We start from the raw sequence: 25,382 nt of genomic DNA, 5'->3' as shown, positions 1-25,382 counted from the left end.
CTGAAGGAAGCATTCCATGATTCTTTCATGGTTTGCCACTGGAGCTCTGTGATAGGCATCCAGAATAGGATTAGCAGAAGTGAAATTGTCTCGAACTGAAGGGTGTATATGCTCACTTTCATCTTTATCTTAAGACTCATTATGTTCTGATATAGCTAAGGTGTAGCCAAGCTGTTTTTGAATGCCAACCCAAATAATGGGCTAGCCTCTCACTAACTAAAAAGCCCCAAACACAATCATGACTAGAATAGAATTTTGTTGCAAAGTTGTTTCTAGGCATTTATTTGTAATGAAAAAGGAATATTCTAATAGCAAGTTGTTAAAAATATCATTTTGAATGGATATTTCCCTTTTAAGAATATTTTGGTATTCTGGACATGTTAGCTGATCTATGTCATTTTCTCTTCAGTTTAGGAAATTTTCTAAGATTTGAGGCACAATTTTTTATAGCAGATGCTAATCTTTGTTTTTAAGTAAGGCATTTTAGTATTTCAAGAAAATTTTTTATTATGCTTATACGCTTCCATGCTCATTTGATTCTAGACCCTAAATAGACTCTAGTTTAATCAATGAGCCTTAGGGAATAAGAACAAATGGAATATTAAATCTGCACAGACAGAGAGGAATGGAGAGACTGATTAAGAAAATATGAGGAATTCATGTGTCAGCAGAAAAGATGAAGAATGGATTAAGGCACTATCTGGAGAAGGTACTAGAAAATTACCGTTATGGGGTCAGTAGAAAAATTTTTGTAGTATTCTAGAAGTGCTTTTATTCTAGTAAGAAAGTAAGATTCTTTTTGGCAAAGTCACTTCTGTGGCCTTTACTTGAACATAAAAATTAAAATTCCAGAGATAAGCTACCTTATTTTCTAGTATTTCTAGATTATAATTTGGCTGGGAGATAAATTAAAATACAGCTATTTTATCTAATTTTAACTATTTTACAAACATTCAACAAATGTCTAACTTTCTCTCTCCTAAAGATTATCTTTTTATATATGGGAATATTTAAATCAATTATAATTTTTCTTTTACCTATGAAATGATTACCAGTAGCTGTTAATTTCTTTAGAGTTGTGAATCTATTTGAGAAGCCCAACAAAAGGTTTGCCCCAGATACTTACATACTCATACAATCTTAGAAAAAAATTATGGCCTTTATAAAATGCTTCAAGTTCATCCAGAATCCTTAAGAAGCCCTAGATTAGAATAAGATAAGATTGCAGGTTGATTGACAATTTACCATGACTGAAAGAAGTTTTTCTGGTGCCTCAGAAGTAAAAACAGCTGACAATGCACAGAATCCTCATTGTAATCTTCAGAAATGATGTCGTTTATTAGCCTGTAATGAATGTTCAGGACTTTTGGAGTTTCACCGACTTCAGTTTTAAAGTGAAACTTCACTGCTATCCGATGCTGCGTTATTTTCAGAAGTGAAAATAATTACCAGTGTGCATTCCAAATAGAGTCTAAGTTAATTTCTATTAGTGACAGGATGTGCAATATCATATGTAAACAACAACAAAAAAAGACTACCTAATTAAAAGATTTCAGAAGGAGATTTCAATTTTCTAAATGTTGGTGCTCATACTAAATAATATGTCTCAATTGAGCCAGCTTATATCTTTGCCAAGTTTCTGTCATTTGGCAGGTTGTTCCAACATTTAAATTCAAATATTCAATGAAAAGAGCTCTGCAGAAAGGACATTTTTCTGAATGAACAGTCTTACCTGCCATCAATGTATGAAACAAACTATTGCCCCACCCCCGTTATCATTGGACAGCCAGTCATTAAAAATTGATTGAGTGCTTACTATGTGCTAGGTATTGAAGTACAGTATACAATCTTTATCTTAAAAAGCTGTGGTCTTCAAAAAGAAATAAAGGCATTCAAATTGGCAAAGAAGAAGTCAAACTCTCACTCTTTGCAAATGACATGGTACTTTATATGGAAAAGTCAATAGACTCAACCCCAAAATTGCTAGAACTCATACAGCAATTCAGCAACATGGCAAGATATAAAATCAATGCACAGAGATCAGTTGCATTTCTATACACTGAGACAGAAGAAAGAGAAATTAATGAATTGATCCCATTTACAACTGCACCAAAGCCCATAAGATACCTAGGAATAAACCTAACCAAAGAGGTAAAGGACCTGTACTCTAAAAACTACAGAACATTTATGAAAGAAATTGAGGAGGACACAAAGAAATGGAAAAACATTCTATGCTCATGGATTGGAAGAATAAATATTGTTAAAATGTCTATGCTATCCAGAGCAATCTACATATTCAATGCAATCCCTATCAAAATACCATCGACATTTTTCACAGAACTGGAACAAATAATCCTAAAATTTGTATGGAACCAGAAAAGACCCTGAATAGCCAGAGGAATGTTAAAAAAGAAAACCAAAGCTGTGGCATCACAATTTCGGACTTCAAGCTCTATTACAAAGCTGTAATCATCAAGACAGTATGGTACTGGCACAAAAACAGACACACGGATCAATGGAACAGAATACAGAACCCAGAAATGGACCCACAACTGTATGGTCAACTAAACTTTGACAAAGTAGGAAATAATATCCAATGGAAAAAGAACAGTCTCCTCAATAAATGGTGCTGGGAAAATTGGATAGCCACATGCAGAAGAATGAAACTGGACCATTTTCTTACACAATACACAAAGATAAACTCAAAATGGATGAAAGACCTCAATGTGAGACAGGAAGCCAACAAAATCATAGAGGAGGACATAGGCAGCAACCTCTTCGATCTTGGCTGCACCAACTTCTGGCTAGATATGTCTCCAAAGGCAAGGGAAACAAAGGCAAAAATGAACTATTGTGACTTCATCAAGGTAAAAAAGCTTTTGCACAGCAAGGGAAACAGTCAACAAAACTAAAAGGCAACCAACAGAAAGGGAGAAGATATTGGCAAATGACAGATCAGATAAAGGGCTAGTATTCAAGACCTACAAAGAACTTACCAAACTGAACGCCCAGTCAAGATAATCCAATCAAGAGATGGGCAAAAGACATGAACAGATATTTCTCCAAAGAAGACATCCACATGGCCAACAGACATGAAAAAAATGCTCCACATCACTCGGCATCAGGGAAGTACAAATCAGAACCACCTCACACTAGTCAGAATGGCTAAAATTAACAAGTCAGGAAACAACAAGTTTTGCTGAGGATGAAGAGAAAGGGGAACACTCTTACATCGCTGGTGGGAATGCAAGCTGGTGCGTCCACTCTGGAAAAGTGTATGGGCATTCCTCTAGAAGTTAAAAATAGAGCTACCTTATGACCCAGCAATTGCACTACTAGGTATTTACCCCAAAGACACAAATATATTGATCTGAAGTGGAACCTGTACCCAATGTTCATAGTAGCAATGTCCACAATAGTCAAACTATGGAAAGAGCCCAGATGTCCATCAACAGAGGAATGATAAAGAAGATATGGTACACACATATATATATGGTATATTACTCAGCCATCAAAAGGATGAATTCCACCATTTACATCTATGTGGATGGAACTGGAGGGGATTATGCTGAGTGAAATAAGTCAATTGGAGAAAGCCAATTATCATATGGTTTCACTCATATGTGGAGTATAAGAAACAGTGCAGTGAATCATAGGGGAAGGGAGGGAAACATGAATGGGAAGAAATCAGAGAGGGAGACAAACCACGAGAGATTTTAACTATAGGAAACAAACTGAAGGTTGCTGGAGGGTAGTTGGGGGGGATGGGTTAACTGGGTGATGGACATTAAGAAGGGTATGTGTTGTGATGAGCACTGGGTGTCATATGCAACTGATGAATTACTGAACTCTATATCTGAAACTAATGATGTACTGTATGTTGGCTAACCAAATTTAAATTAAAAAAATGCTGTCATCTACTGAAGAAGCACTAGGATTTAGTGTGATAAATGTTATCATGGAGCAATATGGGGTAATCTAGCTCCTCATTCAGACTTAGTTGTTTGGACGATTTGTTGATCTTGTGGATGTCTAAATTTAGACATAAAGATGAGCAGAACATAGTATGAGCAATGCAAAGGTATTTTGGAAAGTGAAGATGGAATGGAAGAAGTTACTTTGGGACCTAAGAAGAAGATATAACAGGTTTAGAATACAGCAAGCTAAGGATTTTGATCCCAAGAACAGCATGAACCTCGTATAGATTTTTAAGCAGAAGAATGACAAGCACTATTTTGAAATTTAGAAACATCTCTCTGGCTGCAGTAGAAAATAGAAAGTTGGATGCCATTGGGAAATTGTAGGTAAAAGATATTGGTGACCTCAGTAAACGTAGCTAATGGACAGGAGTGGGGTATTAAGCATTTCATCAGAATTAACACGTGGATGATTGGGAGGGACGCCAACAGTAAAAAATGATGCCCTCATTTTTGTTTTACGTAACTTGTTAGTTTTCGCTTCTGTTTTTATGTAAGTGGTAGAACAATTTATAGTGAGTGATAGACGAGGTTTTGGAAGGAAAGAAGATGAGTTCAGTTTGAAGTATGTTGCACTGTAGTTGAATATGGAAAATCCACAGAATGCCTGGTTAGTAGTTAGACATGTGGATTTGATGTTGTAAGGCCTACGATACGTATATAGGTATGGATGTTATTCATATGTACACAGCTAAATGACAGAGGTGTCAAATCCCAATTAAAGTAAGAATGAAAATGAAACATTGAATTTATTGACAAATGTCATGAATGTACCCAACAAACATGAGCTTTTGAGAACAATCTTAATGAAGGTGAATGTACAAGCCAAAATATCACTGGTTGAGATATAGGAAGTGAGAAAGCAAAAGCAGTGAAGGGAAGCTACTCTCTCAAGTAGATGGCTATTAAGTGGAGGCAGGTACCACTGAATGACGCTCACTTAAAAAAATCTTCCATATGTTGCTCGAAAGAGCTGTATTTTTTCATATATGTAAAGCAAATTTCTACCAACTATGTATTATTGCCAAACCAGAATTAAACCACCAAACAGGTCTTAGATTTATTAAGCTTTGTACATTTTGTTTTCCTTCTCTTGTTAGGAAAATCAGGATGTTTACAATCACTGTAAATACTATTTGGCTTTTATTTTCATGTGTAATGTCAAGATTGGGTATAGGAGTCAGAGACAGAAAAAAAGAAGAAAAGAAACCCAAGCATATTCCTCTTGGGTTTGGATCAGCTGAGGTTCTCCCTGAAGGTTGGAAGTAAGCTTATTAAAATGAAAGTGCCTGCTTTCTTTTAATTATTATTTCAAAATGTCAGATCACTGGCTTGAAGGCCTGACTAGCTGAGCATTAGCCCTTGAAACAGTCAAAAGGCACAGCATAAGAAAAGTGAGTTCGAGTGTGATGAAATCTCCCTGTTCCATTGGATTCTAGTGATCAGAGCCATGGTAGATTAGGGCAGCAGTCCACGATAAAGGTCAGCAGAATCGGGGTGCCAGTGGACTTCTGCAAAGCCCACTATTAGCTTACTGTGCAGAGATATTGCATACTAAATGTATACAACACAAGGATCCTGGTCATAGGTCTTTAATCTTTGTTAGTGAAACAATGGACTGAATTTTGCATCCAGCGTTGACCTGATGCTGTAAATCTGTAAGCTGATAAGCTAAGAAATTTGTCAAACCCATGATAATTATTTTCTAGCATAGAGCGATTTTAATTCATTGGTCAGCTTGCTGAGTGGGCCATGCTATGCTGTGACAGCTTTGTACTGATAAGATAATTAGGTAAAAATTCTTTGATCATTTGAGTTCAAATAAGGGAAGTGATCTACAAGATATTAAAAACTATTTCAATATAATTAGTTGAATTAGCATCTAAATCATATTTTATTATGCTTTTTATTTAGTAAACTCATCTAGTATACATCATTATAACAGCATTTACTGTCTCTCTTTAGCTAGCATTTTTCCCCCCCAAGTAAGATGGGATGAAACTGTAGTGTAGGAGTTAAGAGCTTGGGATCTGGAACCAGACAAGCCTGGTTAAAATTTCAGTTCTACTATTGACCAGCTGGGTAATCTTGAGTGAACTATTGCTTTCCTCTGTGTCGCAGTACCCTCATCTATAAAAAAATGATAGGAATGGTACTTCTTGCCTTGAGATATGAAGACTAAATGAGATAACTCAAATCTTGCTATAATAAGCATTTGGTAAGTTTTACTGGGTCTGATTGGTATTTACTGTGTGCTCTGATCCCCAACAGTTCATAAATGAGTTACCTGGCATATCTCACAGGTTGAGCTGGGGGAGCAAGCAAAATAGCCATAGCCTCGAAAGAAGGAGCCAGGCGGCTTAGCACTGGGAGTGCCCACGGGAGGACACAGTCTGCCTCCTGCTTTGGCCTCTGCCCACTCTCCCTTGCTGTGCGTCCAGATGTGGCTCCTGTGCAGTGACGGGGCTCACACTGGTGCAGGCTGGACTGCTTGGTGCTGTATATACTCCTCTTGCTGAAGCTTCTGGGCCAGCTCCAAGTTGCCAAAGCCCAACGTGCCTTGTGGCTGCTCCCGCTTTTTGCTTCAGGCCAACCTACCCAGGGAATGACTTAAGTGCAAGTCAGAGTCACAAAGGCAGCTGCCCCATCCACATTGTGCAGCTTTCCTATACTGCCTGCTCCTCTTGTAGAAGGTCCTGGTCGTGGCCATTAGGTACAAATGACTGTTGTGCTCAGTCATAGTACTAAAATGCTTGTTTTAAAAAAAGACACCAAGTTCACTTTTCTTGGCAGCTGCCAGAAACTCACATAGACCATGGTAAGTCCCAGCTGTGTCAGTGGTCTCCAGGAACTGCTCTGCAATCGGGCCGTTATGAGGCTGGTACTGCTGGTGTACTTGCAGGTAAAGATCTTCTCTACGAGCTGGTTATAACTCTGTTTCTCAGCCTCAGAAGTCTGGGGATCAACACAGCCATAGTGTAGAGGTATGCCTGCAGGTCAAAGATCCTGCACTCAGATGTATACTCAAAATCTGAGACACCTGTGAATTGCCCATTGACATCCAAACCTGTGGCCAGTTTAGGGAGCATTGTCTTTGAATCATGCACAGTCTGCTGAAGTCCTTCCGATTTCTGGGGATTGATGGACAGGAGGCAGTGTCCAAGATGGGCCATGAGCTCACCTCCTTCTAAGAGACCAGCACACACACACAGAAATATGTGTGTATATATATACATATATACTGTACACACACACACGTATATATATATGCATATATGACATATTTATGGCATCTTTATATAGAATTGTTACTTTGGGTTTTATTGGCTCTTACCGTGTGCTCAAAGCGCTCCTTTAAAGTAATGCTTTCAATGATTTTTTAAATAATTGTCTAAAAAATGTTTAAATGCTATTAGTTCACATAACTTATTTTGATTTCTAGCCTCATCATCTTTCACAGTGCCTTTAAAGTATAGTGAAATAAAAATATTTAACATTTGAGGGAGAGAGAATATACAGAAAACTTCATCTTCTGTTATAGAACCTAAGATACATGTGTGTGCATATATATGTGTGTATATACAGACACATGTACATACAGGCATATACACATGGATGTATCTACATATAGAATAGGTGTATATACATATATGTACATATATTTATGCATATGTATGTATGCATATGTGTGTAAACATATTAACATTATAGGCGTAATTTATGCTATATAAAATAATGTGCGTGTTTTCCCTTATATTTTGACAGTGGAAATATATAAATTTTAAAATAATAAAATATAAAGAAACAAAATGACTTACTTAAAAAGTAGTTATTATCATGGACAATAATTTTCCCTTTTTCTAACAACTAACAGTAAAAGCCTTCAAATCCATCTTGAGATATCACATAGTTTATATATGTGACTAACATATTCTGTGTTTCTCCTGAAAGAAAAATAAAAGAATCTCTTCATCATGTGATACTAACTTCATAATGGCCTCAATTGAAAGAGATGTGAGAATTAGTAATTCTGAATTTCATTGTTATGAAGTTTGGTTACTCTTCTAAGCCCCATATAGTTATATTTTATTATTGAATGTTATAAACAATTTTGATAGGAATGATGGAAATGACTGTGCCTATAAAAATATTGTCCAAAATTTATAATCAGTTTCAACAAAAATTGTTTCCAAAAGTACATGAGACCATCATCAACAAAATTTCAGTAAAGACAAAATACTTTGTGTGTGTGTGTGTGTGCGCGCGCGCGCGCGAGTGAGTGTTTTAATCCATTAGAAGATTCAGTCTGGTCTGCCTGACATAAGGGTGATAGGTTTGTATCTCTTAGTCTAATTAACACCTTTAATCTTTTTTAATGGTTAGGCCTTCTCTCTTTGGTTTTGAGGCATGCTAGAGATAAAAGCACGGGAGGCTGGAGGTTAATCCTTCCTGTACTTTATTTCTTAATTTCTGCCGCAGGGATTCCCTTTCTATCACGGCTATTTATTCAGGAACCCTGTTTATATGCTTTGAGTAAGAAACAACAGATAGTTGGTTTAGAACTATCATTCAGTATTACTTAGGTATCAAATTATAGGGGCTGTAATTAATAGCTGTTAAATGAACACAACTCCAATTTCTTATATGTCTTTTTTATTATTATGCCTAAGAAATGAACCAAAGTAGTGCTTTTAGAATTGATATGAAACCAGATAGCACCATACCTTAAATTATTCTAGCAAAACGGTAACAACAGTGGCAAACAACCCCAGATTTAGTGAATCAAGGATGTTGTAGATGAATACTAGTGTATTGATGCTGGCTTCCTTTTTCTCAGTAAAATGAAGAATATTGAATTTCCTGATATTGATAATAGAAATATATTAATTAAAATTTGGCAATCAGTGAATTATAAAGATTTGATTTTTCATTTTAAAATTAGGATTTTTTATGGTTAATATGTCTTATGTGGTAAAATGTTTTGACCATTTGCCCCAGAAGACTTAACATATATTTTTAAAGAATTTACTTATTTATTTGAGAGAAAGAGAGAGGGCACAATCAGGTGGAGGGGCTGAGGGAGAGGGAGAAACAGACTTCCCGCTGAGCAGGGAGCTGGACTTGGGGATCGATTCCAGGACCTTGGGACCATGACCTGAGCCCAAGGCATCAGCTTAACTGACTGAGCCACCAGATGCCCCGCCCTAACATATTTTTAAGACAAATTTTTTTTTTCAGAATTTTTGAAAATACACTGAGATTTTATTTATAAAAATGCTCTCTTTTTCAAACCCTCCGTTTGGAATTTTAAGCAAACTTAGATTTTTAAGTATTTTGAAATTAATAAAACCTCTTCAATAGACTTCACGACTTGACATTTCAGCTCAAATGTTATATATTCGATATATGTATATTTATATATCTGTAACTAATTTTGCTTTAATTGAACCAATATGCCATCTCTTCAGAATTGTAACTGAGGAAGAGCTTTTCAAAATGGACTTGTGTTCTTTAAAAAAAAAAACAAAAGAATTAAAATAATTTGACAAGAGTTATTAAAGTAAACATTCCTGCATTTTACAAACACACACACACACACACACACATTCTAAAGATCTCTAAATAATTTTAGGTAGAAAAACTCAGGAGCCAAGGATGCTAATTAAATATTTTAAAATGGAACAAATTCCCTGGAGAAGGGACAAATATAGGTAAATTACAAATTAAAGCACTTTCAGAATTCTCTATTATGAGCTTTTTAGAATGTTTGGTAAAATACATGTGTGGAATACATTCACCAAGAAAAATATAATAATCAGCTCTACCTTTACTTCCTGCTATGGGCATTGCTTTTGTTCTGCATACATAACTACATAAGGTAAAATATCTTGGTCTAAAAGAGATTTATTTTCTTTCCAAAATATTCCCTTTAGTGATTTGTGAAGGGAAAAAAAGAATAATGAAAACTATAATGGCTGTCTAATGGATTTGAGTATTACCTGCTTTGTGTCTTCATAAACCTAACTTCCCTGGCACAAATAGATGATTATTATTCATTCTAACTTTTCTTTACATTTTTTTTGGACTATGCAACTTTCATGTGCTTAGTGAGGAAAATCTAAGTACAAAACACATTTTTTTCTGTCCTGCCTCCTCTCCTGCCATTCCATTTACTAGCTACTTGCTCTTGACCAGAATAATAATTGACCTAGGATAACTGTTGAATTCCATGTCTTTAACTGAAAAATGAGGGTAATGTCTGCTTTAGAATGTGTGTATGTGTGTGTGAAAACCAAATATAATGTTTACAAAGTTCCTAGCACACAGCCTGCACTCAACAAATATTAAGGATGCTTTCTCCTTTGAGAGATGTCCCGTCTTGTAAATAGCTTCGCATTATGCTACTGAGTTGTGGTAGTTAAATGGATAATTATGTCATCTTTTGCAAAGCCAGAAAACCACAATTCAAACAAGTATTATCTCTCCCAGGGAAGATTGTCTTTGCTCTCTTTTTTTCCTTTCCTTCTTTATTTGGTTCAGTGTCTGAACCAAATGCTTTGCTATCTTTCCAGCTTCTTTTCCTTTTCTCTTGCAGTCATTAGCTCATAGCAACTATTGCAAGTTCATCTGCAATAGAAATCAGAAACCACAGCACATGTTAAGTTTGTACAGAGATTAGGCAGTACAGTTGGATGTGTTGGAGTGATGTGGGCCACCCACTAGAATGAAACCCTTTGCTCCACCCCTTAGCTCTACCCCTCACTGTCTGTCCTGCCAGGAGCCAGAAGACCTAGCCGCTGGCTTTGTTTCCCTTTGGACGTCTGCTCCTAGGCCATCTTCATGGGCCTGTAACCAGAGTGGTCACACACATTCAGGAAAGTCCCACTTTGGGGGTTTAATGCTTTGCTCTCCAGTCTTGAAATTCTTAAGAATTTATCTGTAAATTTACATCTTGTGAGTGAAGTGACGAGACAATGGAGCATGTGGCTAAGACTTGGAGCCTGGCTCACACCCTGTCCTCCTCAGGATGGGTTCTCAGGCCGGCTCCCAACTCCCTGTCCTCTGTTTCCTCATGCCCTGGGCCTTTCTCCCATCCCTGCCCCATGACTGCTGGTGCCCTCTGCCCGGGGTGGCCACCCATATGAGACTCCCATTTCTCCCTCCCCCTTTGACCTCTATGGGGCCTGGGCAAGGACCTGGGGTGCGTTGGGGTCAGGGGCACATGCCCAGTGGTGTTTCAGGGCAGGAAATGGCAGCAGTCTCCCTGTCCCAGTAGGCAACTCAGTGGTGTTGACCCTGTCACTCATCCTCTGGGGTCCAGGAGTACAGTGTGTTCAGTCTCTAGGGAGGGATGCTGGCAGGTCCACTGTGTGTTGGGCATCAGTGGTGGGAAGGGGAGGTTGACTTCCCTACGCCCCCAGGTCTGTGGGTCTATCAGGTATCTTTAGGTAAGTGTCCTGGCAGTGGTGGCCTGCAGAACCTTGGAGGTGGGGTTGCTGGGCTCCTGCAAGGGTCTGCACTTTCTGGGTGAGTATTTCCATGACGAATGAGGGTGTCATTAAATAGTAAATAAAAGCAACATGACAGGTCAAGAAAGAAACTACAAGGAAAGGAACACGTTTTATATTTTATTACCTTTAATGCACATTTATCCTTTTTTTCTTTTTCTTTTTTTAACAAGGGACCCATTTTTTGCTCAGCTAAAGTTATATAATAAGTCCTGCCTGTTGGTTTGTTCTCTGAATCTTCTGCATTGGCTACCAAAGACTGTATTCACCTTCCCTCCCTGTTCTCTCTTTCAATCCAACCAGTTACTTTGAACACTAGCGAAAGAGAGTTGGTCTCCTAGGGTCAGGGGCAGCCACACTGTCCTTTGACTTCACATGCCCTACTGGTGCTTGAGTATTTGTTCCCTAAGAAACAGTGTCTTGAGTCAAATTTTAACTCCAAAATTTATAGTAGCACGAAGGGGTCCTTAAAAGAATATTGAAAATATTCATGCATATTCTTAACATTAACCTTACTATGCTATTCCTTAATGTTTTTCGTTTAGTATTTTTTCCATTTAATCAATATTTCTTGATTGCTTACTAAACACCATACACTCTGCCAAGTACTGGGGATACATTCATTTATTCAACAGATATTTATTGAGCATTTACTAGACTCTGTGCTCTCTTCTGGAGATTAAGGTTATGGTGGTAAACAAGAGAGCCAAGGTATTTGCTCTCACGGAGTTTATATCTTAGTTGAATGAGGAGCAGTAGATAGACAATAAACAACTAAATAAATAATGTCCAACTTTTGTAAAGTTTAACAATATTTAGAAGTTCCTGAAATTGTTTATTTTTTTAAATTACCTTTATAGAGCAATGCACACACACACACACACGCCCCTGTTCTTTTAGTTACTAGAAATATGGACTGATTTTTCTAGCATAGGGAATTATTTTTTCCAAGTATCCTCTATTATCAATAGCCAATGGAAGTTAGTGATAGATATAATCAATAAGTCCCATGTGCCTCAAGGAACATAGGTTAAGAAAGATTAAAAAGCTTGAGCAAATTATGAAAAAGCATAGGTATTAGGCAAGGATTTTTTTTTTTTTTTGGTAGAGCTAGGGTTTATTAAGCTATGCCTTGGTACAGGCTCTGGGGCTTGCTCATGGTGCTCTTGATGTTCTGCCAATTCTTCTGGAGCAAAGACACCAGGAAATTGACAGCTAAGTGGATGTTGTACACAAGCTCATCACCTGTTATCTTCACGTGGCCAACGGCCACTGCCAGACACAGCACCTTCTTCATCTGTAATTTGATCATGGACCTCACGTCATCCATTTTGGCCACCATGTTCTCATTGTGTCAGCAAGGAAGGGAACTTGCCAGCCTTATTCAGGCCTGGGCCTAGGATTTGTGGGATCTGCTTAACCAGGGATTCTGAAGCCAAAAAGGCATCATACTTCTTGGCCAGCTTCTTGACAAATTTATTTTATTTTTGTTGAGTTTCTTCAGTACCTCAATGTTCACGTGGGGAATAGCCACAGCCTTGGCCTCATCACAGCGATGCTGGCCCCCCAAAACACATATGGAGAACTTGGGGTAAGAAGTGGGCTTAAGCCTGACAGTGCCCGAGAAGCGTTTGTCCATCTGATCTGCTGATCTGCAGATCTGCCGTCTGCAAAAACTTCCAGGGAGTCATGGGAGACTTTGCTGCTCATGGTGCCTCATGCCACAATAACTGGAAAAGAGTAGGCAAAGAATTTTAGGCATTAGTTTGTAGATCATGTAGGACACTGAAGATCTGGAGAGACATGACAGGAAATGAGATTTTTAAAAAGATTAGTGTTAATCTATTTGGTGGTGTGGCTCACACCGAAAGCAAAGGTGAGGGATCAATTATGATGCCTTGGAAAACTACACAATTGTAGAAGTGACAAAAGTTGAATTAGGATGAGGGCATTTGAGTTAGACATGAAATGTGGATTGGCATGATTTGGAATGGATGCTATGGAAGACAGAAAAATAAAAAATGACTGAGGTTTTGACCCTAAGTGATAACGAGAAGAATGGAAACTTTCACAGAATCAAAAATAGATGATGAATTTAGAAAAATGAACAACAGCAGCAACTAACTAAAAAGCAGCATGTATCCACAGCATCCCACCACCCAATGTTTTTAAAAGCTGGAACCCAACGTTTTCCCTCTTCACTAGCTCCTTGACTGTGTCAACTCAAAACTTGACAATGTGGCTGACAGTCCCATTTGCCCTTAGAGGCCAAATAGCATTCACTGTCATTGCAAATAACAGCATTTCCTCAGCGAAGGTTGAACTAAATTACTTTAACAAGGCTAAATTAAAAATCAAACATGTTGATGCATTTAATGTGAGGCACAGAGGACACAAAAGATCATCAAAAATGAGTGGCAATATTGATTGTCATAAACAACCCTTCATGGAATAAAATAGATTCAATGCTGACCCCTCGAAATGCAGTTACCCTATTTCTAGTATATTTACTTGTAGGTTATGTAATTTAGAAGAATTATTTCTTTTTTTACTTTTAATGTGTTATCTTAACCTTTCTTTCCTCACCACAATCTATTTTTCTCATTAATGAGGATAATGGTGATAATAGTAATTCCATATTAAAGCTTAGAATTTTATGAGTCTTTCATTCCTTTATATTAAATGTGTAAAATAGATAAAATATATCTAATTATACCTGCTTTGCAGAAAAAAATCTTATGGATTTTAAAGATGTTCTGACAAATAACTTGGATATTATGAAGCAGTAAAATTTTTATTGACTCTGCTGAACTTTTACTTTATTTTCATCCGTTTTCTAATGGAAGTATGTGCCATACCCGAGCCTTACTATTTTGGAAGTTTAAATTCTGTAAAATAGCAGAGGATGGTCTTTTAATTTGGTTGTGTTATAAAATGTTGGAACACATCATGAGATTATCTGAAATTTGTTTAGATTAAATCTTTACAGAATACCTTAGATTAAATCTTACAATTCATATCTAAGAAAACTTGAGATACAGATAAAAAAACTTCTGGTGGAAATTCTGGGCATTAATATGATAAATCGTTGAAAATTGGTGATCTTCTTTTACTAATTTAGAAAAAATTGCGTTTTTTAGTATTTATTCTTTATCTCATGGACAGTTTCACCAAATCCTAGAATAACATGTGTCAAACTATGGAAAATATCACTTCAAGAGCTCAAATATAAACAAGTATAACTTGGTTTCTATAAATTTATGATTGATCCAGCACATTATGGTATTATAAGAAGTTAGAAGTATTTTTGGAATAAATGTATAAGTCCTTTATCTGTTTAATTACTATAAAGTGTGGTAATCATGCTTTCCTGCCTAATATCTGTTATCAGAATTGCAGTACTGGTAGGATACGTCATGGATAAGAAGGAGATTAAGAGTTCTTATTTTTTTCTTGATGTATTTTCAGAATGTAATTCAACCCTGACATACAACATTTCATGAATTATGCTCCCATTCTTCAACCCAATATCCCAATAAATCCATAGTAGTGTCTCCAGACATTTCTGCCAATTCAACAACAAATATATCCCCTCTTTACCCCATTCATTACTCTACCCAAGTTTTCTTACACATAGATTCGATTATATCCCTACTATGCTTGAGAGCTATGTCTATAGAATAAAACTCCTTTTTGTGTAATTTAAAGTCCTTCAGAATCTGGCTGTTGCAAACATTTTATTCTCTCAATAACTAATTACTAAATCCTTGCTCATTGTAGAACCTCTGTGGCAGGAGGGGTTCCTGGGGACAGGGAGGAGAAGACCGGTCTCTGCTCGACTGTAGCGCATAGCGAACAAGCAATTACAATGCGGTGTAGTCAGTGATTTATCTTTGTGCATGTGTAAAGATCAGCTCAAATTGGAGTAGTGTCTGAGACTTGTTTAATGTCTAGTTCATCAGATGGAAAAGAAGTAGAAGGATCTTCTGGAAAAGGAAAATGACTCACACAAAGTCTCAAAGGTGTTACTAAACATGATATGCTCCACGAAAGGCAAATAGTTACCTACACCAGTGCATAGGGTTTCGGGAGCATTTTGGACAGGTAGGATGTTGGACAGGTAGCTACAATTACAAGTAGCTTTCTGTTCAAAGGGATGTGGTATTTATCAACCTATAGAAGGAATCATTAAACGGTTTTTGAGAACTTGCATGAAAGATTATCTGTGGGAAAATAGAACAAAGGAGAATATACAGAATAAAGTGAGGATCCGTGCATAGGAGAGCAGGTAGTCGAGCTAGAAGGAGGCAGCTGACAGGATATGAAGGCCGGGCAGAGCAGTGAAATGTAACAAAAGCAGCATTGTCATAATTTCATGATGAGGTGGATAGAGAGGAAAAGAAGGAATGCAAGATGACCTCTGTGTTTCCAGATTGTGCAAATGGCAAAAATGCTAACACTCCAAGAAAGAGAATGCAGAACTAGGAGACGACCTGAATCAAAGTAGACCTGAATCAAAGTACGGCAAAGAAGAGATAAAAAGGTTGGTTTGGATCCTCTTGAGTCTGAAATCCCATTAGGGATCTGAGTAGAAATGTTGTACTGTAGGCAATTGGGTGGGGATGCCTCTAGGCCAGGAGATAATTCTGAACTTAACTATTGCTCTGGGAATCATTGGGAAGCAGCTGAATAGGGGCAAAAAGTGGCCAGTGATTGTTCAAGAGTCCATACTCAAGACAAACTTTTTCCGGGTCAGATTTGTAGGTAAATTTGGTGCACCCTTTTTCTGCTCCTAATATTCTTTGTTTTTCTTTTTATAAAAGCCCCATTGAACCCACTCACTTTTCCTTTTAGACACATGCTCCACTGGCAAATATATTACTGTTACTACATGATGCATCAATGAAGTTTACAGCTATTGGGTAAAAATTCTTATGGTAAGGTGTTATATAACTTTTCTAAGTGATAGTATGTTTTTGTTCTTGTTTAGTTAATTATACACCCAACCTATGATTATGTTTTCCATTTGAGTTGCAGTGTACATTGAAGGTATACTAATTTTACAAAACTTACCGTACCTTCAATACATTGACACCCTCAATTTTCCACTACCTAAAGTGAGACATTTACTTCAAAGACATACACTTTTTATTTGGATAATCTGCCTGAATTTTTGTATATGTTTCTTGTTACTATAGATTTATTCTTTGTTCTTCTCTTTAATGTTCATTATCATGATTTAGTCTCTATTTGACACACTTCCATAATTATTTTAGTTAATTTTCTTGAATGTCCTAAATCATCCACAATGTAAAAATAGAAAACAATTCCAAGATTAAGCCAAAAGTGATAAAAAAAAATAGCTAACTACATATCAAATTCTAGCTCATAAAAGCTTAAATTGTGGTAAGTTGTTCTAAGGATGTAGAAAAAACTTAAATCCCACTGGTATTCATTCAATGAAGAGCAGAAAATCAACATTTCAAAAGATAAAGAAAATTCTGATAAATATTCTAATGTTTTGCACAAAGACAATGTCATAAATAATATTATAAAAATAGTATTCAAATACAAGGAACCAAAAATATAAGCTATGTAACTGTAAGTAGAGGAAACTGTATTTCTTCTTTCCCTAAAACTATCTAATAAATCAGACAAATAAGGAAACACTTCAGTGTTTCTTACATGTGTTGCTTCTTTTAGCCATGAATCAAAATGTAACCCCAGTTCTATATCCTTAAGTAAAAGAGCAATTTTAGGCTTATGGATAAACTGAACAAAAAGTACAGAAACCTGATGCTGTGGTGACAGATGATACTTTGAGTTTTAATTCTTCCCTAAGACCTATAGGAAAGACCTGTAAAGGCATCAGATCAAGAGGATTTGGGACATTGTAGGGCTTTGCTCTTCCTGCGTTCGATTTGCCCGTCACAAAAGAATACAACTCCCTGAACTTACAGTTAACCAGTTTTCCATGCAACTTAGAAGGAAGACAAATGATACCATAGAAGTAAAGCCAGAGCTTGAGCCTAAAGAACAAGGCAGAGAAACAACTTCTATAGGACCTTCCTTGGTAAAATGAGAGCATATCCCTATATGAGAGGAATGACTAGATTCAGAGAAGTTGAACTAAACTGGTCTCTTACACTTACCCTAAATCCTTTGTATATGTGAAGATTATTTGCCTTTCAGAATTTATTTTGAATTTTTAGGGCAGAGAAATTATTCTGTGTGATAATGTAATGATGATACATGACATTATTCATTTGTCAAAACCCACAGAATGTACAACGGAAAGAGTGAACACTAATGTAAACTCTAGAATTTAGTTAATAATAGTGTGTCAATATTGGCTCATCAATTATAAGAAATGTACCATACTAACGTGAGGTTTTCATAATAGAAGCATGTGAGGGAGGAGAGAGGTATATTGGAATTCTGTAGTTTTTGCTCAGTTTATCTGTAAACTGAAAACTGATCTTTTGAAAAAGTCTATTAATTTAAAAAAAATCAAATTTCTCTCTGTAAAAATGCAAACTCAGAAAAATAGAAAGAAGGAAAAATTTACCTAAAATCTTACAACTCAGAGATAACAACTCTTAAGATTTTCTGGCGATCATTGTTCATTTGCTGTTTCTGTCTTTCTTTCTCTCTCCCTGGTTCTCTCCCTCCCTTTCCTGGTCCTCTCCCACCCTTGGTCTCCCTTTCCCCCTTGTATTTTATTGTTTTTCAGAATTCAAGTTAGAAACATAGATTGGTTTATTCTGCCTCTGGATGGGTTTTAATCCTAGCTCTGCTTCTAAATAAATGTGTGGACTTGGGCAGGTTATCTGCCCTTTGTGCTTCAGTTTCCTCTGTTATAAAATAGGAACAATTGCAGTTTTTACCTCATTGGACTGATGAGAGGATCGGACCTAACAATACTTGGTGAGAGCTGATCTCACTGCCTGGTGCATAATGAGTGCTATGCTACTTCTCTTACTCCTCCTTCATATTCTTATCCTTAATACAGTGTTATTCCATGTCAATGAAATGGAATGAATATCATCATTTTTAAGGCGGCCAACACCATCAATTATTTTTATCAATCCCCTTTTGGTGAACACTGAATTTATTTCCATGGGGGAGGGAACATGTGTGGCTTTTATATTGTGCTGTAGTAAATATCCTTGTCTGTGAATTTTTATTGATTTATTTTCTCCTTAGAATAAATTTCTATTCATGGAATTAATTGCTGGACTCCTAATTACTATTAGGCCCAATTACCTTTAAGTGATGTATTTGGCTTTCCGTGACTTTCACTTACCTGCTTCTCCAGCCTCACCTCTTAGCTACTGCTTCCATTCCTCCTTCACCTTCCAGTTATATGGGGATACCTGCAGTTCCTCCTATGCAGTATGTCCTTTTTCTTCTTTTGGCGCTTGAATACATTGCTCCCTTTGCCTAGGACATAGTCAACACATTTTCTTCTTATCAGCTATTTCCTTACGGGTGTTTCTTACTAGACTACAAGCCTCATGAAAACAAGAAGCATCACTTCTGTCTTTACAGGGTGTCTCATCTCACGTTTGACACCAACCGAAGTAATGATTCCGGTGTTCTAGATCGGAAATCCCCTCCTGCCCTGAAGTAAATTACGATTCTGATTTGATTATCTATATAAATGAAATTTTATGAAAATTTATGTGGCTACCTTGTGTAAATCTCATTTCCAGTGTTGCTTCCCACAGCTCACCGAGACCCTAAAAGCAACACATAGTTTCTTGTCACACTTTTGGTCTGAGTAGGATCTTGAATTTGGGAAGCTCATTCCACAAGAAATCTACATGTTTCTATTTATATTACCATATCCATTTCTCCTATTCTTGAAACCAAAGTCAGCATTGGAAAGACTATGGTGGGTATGACCTTCAAAATTTTCTGTCTTGCTTTCTTCTGTGTACGAGCCCTGAATAATCCCCAGGACTGTGAATATGATGAATTTTATTTCTGTGATGAGCTTGTGTTAAATGGCACACAATCTTAAAAAAAAAAATCTTAAAGAGATTATCTGTGTGAGACTTAGCTAATAACAGGTCCTTTAAAAGCTGAGAGTTGTCTCCACCTTGTTGCAGAAGAGGAAGTCAAAGATTCGATGCATAAGATTTGACACACCATTACTGACTTAAAGATGAAGAAGCCATGTTGCAAGGAATTTTGATGATGTCTTGGATCCGAGAGCAGACCCAGCCAACAGAAGACAGAAACTCAGTCTTATAACTGCAAGAACTAAATTTTGCTAATAACAGGAATGATCTTGGAACTGGATTTTTCTTCAAGCCATGAGAACTCAGTTTATCCAACACCTTGATTCTAGCCTTGTGATATCATAAGGGAAAGCTCAGCCATACTGGGCTTGACTTCAGACCAACAGAATTATACAGTGATAAATGGGTGTTGTCTTAAGCTACTAATTTTGTGGTTATTGTACAGCACTAGAAAACTAATACAGTGGAGGTAAGGAGCGGGAGTGGAAAAGCAGAGTGAGTGCCCAGGTGTCCCTGAGAAATATCTCTGCTTCCTGTTTTGAGCGTTATTGAGAGTCTGCAAGTATTTGTCCAGTGAATGAACATGAATCAAATCAGTGGGGGACATAATAAAGAAGGCACACACTGGGAAAGAGCTGTGGCCTGCGGTGGGTGGTACCAAGGCTCTGCACAGCTACAGAACACCTGATTTCCTCTCCATTGATGATAAATGACCAGGTTCTATTCATGTAGCTGATAATTGGGAGTTTGAGACTTTTACCCTCATTTTTCTTTTTTACTTTTAAACTTAATAATTGTTAAATGTTTTCTTTATTGGCTGAAAACATTTCTACAACTGTGTAAAAGATGTGATAGCGAGTGGGATGTGGGGAGAAATCCCCTCTCTAGTAGCGTATAAAGTATTTTCATGAATACCAATGCAAGTTAACGGTAAGGAAAAGATTTCCCTACTGGTGAGTCCTCACCTAGTCAATGATCAAATTCAAAGACTCAGATATAGTTATTAAATACCATTAGGTATAGAGGAAAACAATAGGCATATTTCAGTACTTGAGAACACATTTATAACCATAGATTGGAAAGAAAGAACTAAAAGAGGGATCTGATGGGTTTGAGACAGAGACATAAACTAGGTCACTGAAGACATTATTAAATATTCAGGGATTTTGTGATCTGGTGGTCAAACCATTGGTACCTGGAAATCAGTTTTTTCTAAGAATTTTTTTCCAGCTTTATTGAGATATAATTAACATATAACATTATGTAAGTTTAAGGCATAGGTATGATGATTGAAATCAGTCTTCTTGGGAGCATTTAATCAGTAAACACTATAAATCAGGGCTCTTGGGGAAAAAGTTGGTCCATCAGCACATTAACACGACACTACATTGTTTCCATTAGATGTGCCAAGTGCCTTCTGTGTCTAACTTAAAATCAATGATTGTCCCTAGGTAATGCACATGTTAGTAATTTGTGGGTGACATAAGTACATTCTGAAGAAATCTCTAGTCAGAATTAAAATTCCATGGAGGTGGAATTAGTGGGAAGAAACTTCTTAAGGGTATTCGTTTTCAGGCAGCCCTTCCTGTGTCGGCAGTAAGGAAAAGAAAGGGATTTCCAGGTAAGTGGAGAAGGGTCCTTCAGGTCAGAGATGCAAAAAGAGCTAAAAAACCATAGTAAGATAGCTGCACGGGTGCATTCATTTCCCATCAGTTATAACAAGTTGCCACATACATAGTGGCTTAAAACAATATAAATTTATTATCTTACTGCTCTGAATGTCAGAGTAAAAAGAAAAAAGGGTCAGCAGGGTCTCATTCCTTCTGGAGGCTCTAGGGGAGAAATGTTTTCTTGCCTCTTTTGCTTCTAAAGGCTGCCCACATTCCTTAGATTGTGGCTCATATCTCTCCCACCTCCGTTCCCTTTGTGGCGTCTTTTCTCTGACTCTCTTGCTTCCCTCTTTCACTTAGAGAGACCCTTGTGGGCACATTGGGCCAGACTGGATAATCCTGGATAATCTCTCCATCTCAAGAACTTTAATTTAATCATGTCTGCGCAGTCTCTTTTGCCATGTAAAGTAACATATTTAAAGGTTTGGGGAATTAGGATACGGAGATCTTTGAGAGGCTGTTATTCTGCCTCACGTGATGGGTAACACCGGCCAGTTGATTATGGGTCTTAAATGGCAGACTGTGGAGATTAGAGATTTATTGATATGAGCAAGGGAGTGATTTAATGAAAATAGTATTTTAATAAAATTAATATTGCAACAGATGGCTCATCAAAACTGGAAACAGTTTCTGTAGTAGATTACTCCTAGTAATCTATGTAAGAGTGATTAGAGTGTACACTAGGGAATGGCATTGAGATCTGTGCGAGCACTAGGTATTGTCAGACTTTGACATGGACGGATATAAGAAAAAGTATCTGATTTTTCTAATATATATGTAACAGCTTTTTTGAGACATAATTCACACCTCATACACCTAGCATATTTGAAGTATACAATTCAATGATTTTTATATTCACAGAGTTTTACGACCTTCACCAAAACCAATTGTAAACCATTTCATCACCCCTAAATAAACACCTGTTCTCATTAGCAGTAACTTCCCATTTCTCTCCCATACTTCAGCTAGAGACAACTGCTGACCTCTCTGTATCTATAGATTTGTGATTCTAGAGCATTTTACACAAATCATACAATACGCAGTCTTTTGTGACTAATTTCCTTCATTTAGCATGTTTTTCTTGTTCATCCATCTTGTAGCATGAATCAGTATTTCATCCATTTATTGCCAAATAATACCCCATTGTGTGAAGATGACATATTTATTTATCCACTCATCAGTTGATAGACATTTGGGTTGTTTCTATCTTTTTTTTTTTCTAAATGAGTAATGTTTTTAGGGATGTTTGTGTACAAGTTTTTGTAGGGACATATGTTTTCATTTCTTTTGGTATATACCTAGGAGTTGAAATGCTAGGTCATATGGTAACTGTGTTTAGAGGAACATCTTGAGGAACTGCCAGCCTAATTCCCAAAGTTGGATGCAACAGTATACATTCCAACCAGCAGTATACAAGGGTTCCAATTTTTCATTCCATTGTCAAATTTGTTAAAATATGTCTTTTTTATTTTAGCCATCCAACTGTATGTGAAGTGGTATCTTATTGTGGCCGTGATCTGTATTTTCCTAATGACTAAGGGTGTTGAATGACTATCATTCATTGTGTTTATTGATCATTTGTATATCTTCTTTGGAGAAATAACTATTCAGATCCTTTGCCCATTTTAAAGTTGTGTTATGTATCTTTTTACTACTGAGTTGTACATTTCTTTACATACTCTGGATACAAATCCCTTATCAAATGTATATATGCAAATATGTTCTCTTGTTCTGTGAGCTGCCTTTTATTTTCTTGGTGATATATCCTTTGAAACACAAAATGTTTTAATTTTGATTAAGTCTAGTTTATCTGTTGTTTCTCTTCTCATGTTTACTTTAATGTCATATGTAAGAAGGCTTTGGCTGGCCTACATTCATGAAGATTACTCCTTTGTTTTATTCAAGAATTGTATAGTTTTAACTCCTTCATTGAGGTTTATGATGCATTTGTGTGGTGTGAGGCAGTGGTCCAGCTTTATTATTTTGTGTGTGAATATTGTTATCCCAACACCATTTGCCAAAAAATACTGTTTTTTCACAATTGAATTGTCTTGGCACCTTTGTCCAAAATTAACTAAGCTGTTCATGTGAGAGTTTATTTCTGGACTCTCAATTCTATTGCATTTTTTTTTATGTCTACCCTTATTCTAGTACCGCGCACCCTCTTGGTAACTTGCCGCTTTGTTGTATGTGTTGAAATTGTGAAGTGTATCTTCCAACTTTGTTCTTCCATTTCAAGACTTTTGCCAATTTTGGGTACCAGGAATTTTTATGTCAATTTTAAGAACAGCATGTCAGTTTCTAAAAAAAAAAATCCTGCTGGGGTTTTAGGTGGAATACACTGAATCTGTAAAACAATTTGGGGAGTATTGCCATTTGACCAATATTAAGTTTTCTGATCCAGACACTCAGAATATCTTTGAATTTATTTAGATCTTTTAATTTCTTTCAACAGTGTTTTGTACTTTCAGAGTATATGTTCTATCTTTATTTAAAAATTTTATTCTTAGTATTTCATTCATTTTGATGACATAAAAATGGAATTGTTTTTCTTAATTCATTTTCAAATCGTTCATTTCTAGTGTATTGTTTTTTGCATATGAAGTGAACTTCATATATGGAATTCATTTATTAGTTCTAATAATGTTTTTAGTTGATTCCTTATGATTTTCTATGTATAAGATCATGTCATGGGTAAAAAGAGTTAATTTTATTTTTCTTTTCCAATCTGGATGCCTTTTATTTCATTCTCTTGCCTAATTGACCTGGCTAGAAACTTCAGTACAATGTTGAATAAATGTAGTGAGAGAGGACATACTTTTCTTGCTGCTGACCTTAGGGAGAATGCAGTTTTTTTATCATTAAGTATAATGGTAGCTTTTCATAGATGCTTTTATCAGGTTGAGGAAACTCCCTCCCATTTTCAGTGTGTTGAATGTTTTTATCATGAATGGATATTGGGTTTTGTCAGATAATTTTTCTGTAACTATTGAGATGATTATCTGGCTTTTGTCCTATTTTCCGTTGATAGGGTGTATTACATTAATTGATTTTCAGATGTTAAACCAACTTGCATTCCTGAGATAAATCCCACTTACTCATGTTGTATAATCCTTTTTATATGTTGCTATGATTTATTTGTTAGTACAATCAATCCTCATTATTTGCAGTTTCCATATTTGTGAATTCACGTACTCACTAAAATCTACTTGTAATCCCCAAATCAATATTTGTGGCACTTTCGCGGTCATTTGTGGACATGCACAGAACAGTGAAAATTTTGTTACCCGAAGGTGCACATTTGGAGCTGAAGTTGAAAAAGACAATATATTCTGCTTTCTTATTTCATCTTTCATACTTTAAACAAGTATCCTTTTTGTGGCCTATTTAATGTCATATTTTCCATGTATTTTTTGCCATTTGTTGATGATTTGGTGTTTAAAATGATTTCCAACATTAGTTCTCAAGTGCTGTCTAATACTTCTACGTGCAATAATGCTGTGATGTGCCTTGCATAGAAAATGCTTGTTAGATAAGCTTTATTCAGGCATGAGTTATAGTGCTGTTAGCCATGAGTTCAATGTTAATGAGTCAGCAATATATATTTTAAAAAGTGCCTTTAAACAGAAATACACATAAAACAAAGCTATTATTGATCAGTTGATGAAAATGTTATGACCAGAGGCTCTTGAGAACCTAACCCTGTATTTCTCTTATGAGCAATGGCTCAGTATTCACTAATTCAGGGTTCTCAGTGACTTCATAGAATATATCTTTTGCAAACAGTAAGACTCAACCATATGGAGTTTTTGGAGAATTTTTGCATATATATTCACTAGAGAATTAGTTGGTGATTTCTGTTCTTGTGATGTGTTTTTCTGGCTTTGGTATCAAAGTAATACTAGCCTTATATAATGAGTTAGGGCATGTTCTTTCCCCTTTTTTTTGGAAGGGTTTGTGAAAATCTGATATTAATGCTTATTTATTTATTTATTTATAATTCTTGGTAGAATTCACCAGTGGGGGAAAATCGATCTTGGTTTTCCTTTGTGAAAGTTTTAAATTTCTTAATTGTGCAGAAATTAGAAAATTTCTAGTTGTTCAGAAGAAAGATAACTTACAGTTGGCTGGTTATTAGAAACTTTTATCAACAGCTATATGCCAATAAATTAAGCAATCTGGAAGAGATGGAGGCCTTCC

General features: G+C 36.4%; 2 pseudogenes; both read right to left on the bottom strand.

Moving 5' to 3' along the window:
• The window catches only part of LOC105242377, a 150,370-nt pseudogene extending 143,220 nt beyond the window's left edge, over positions 1 to 7,150 (bottom strand).
• A 5,443-nt stretch (positions 7,151 to 12,593) lies between these two features.
• On the bottom strand, positions 12,594 to 13,176 carry LOC100468040 (annotated as a pseudogene).
• Between the last annotated feature and the right edge of the window lie 12,206 nt (positions 13,177 to 25,382).

Source organism: Ailuropoda melanoleuca, chromosome 9, assembly GCF_002007445.2.
Source record: "Ailuropoda melanoleuca isolate Jingjing chromosome 9, ASM200744v2, whole genome shotgun sequence".
Lineage (NCBI taxonomy): Eukaryota > Metazoa > Chordata > Mammalia > Carnivora > Ursidae > Ailuropoda > Ailuropoda melanoleuca.
The sequence above is the reverse complement of the archived record's forward strand: the minus strand, read 5'-3'. Positions and strand labels throughout refer to the sequence as shown.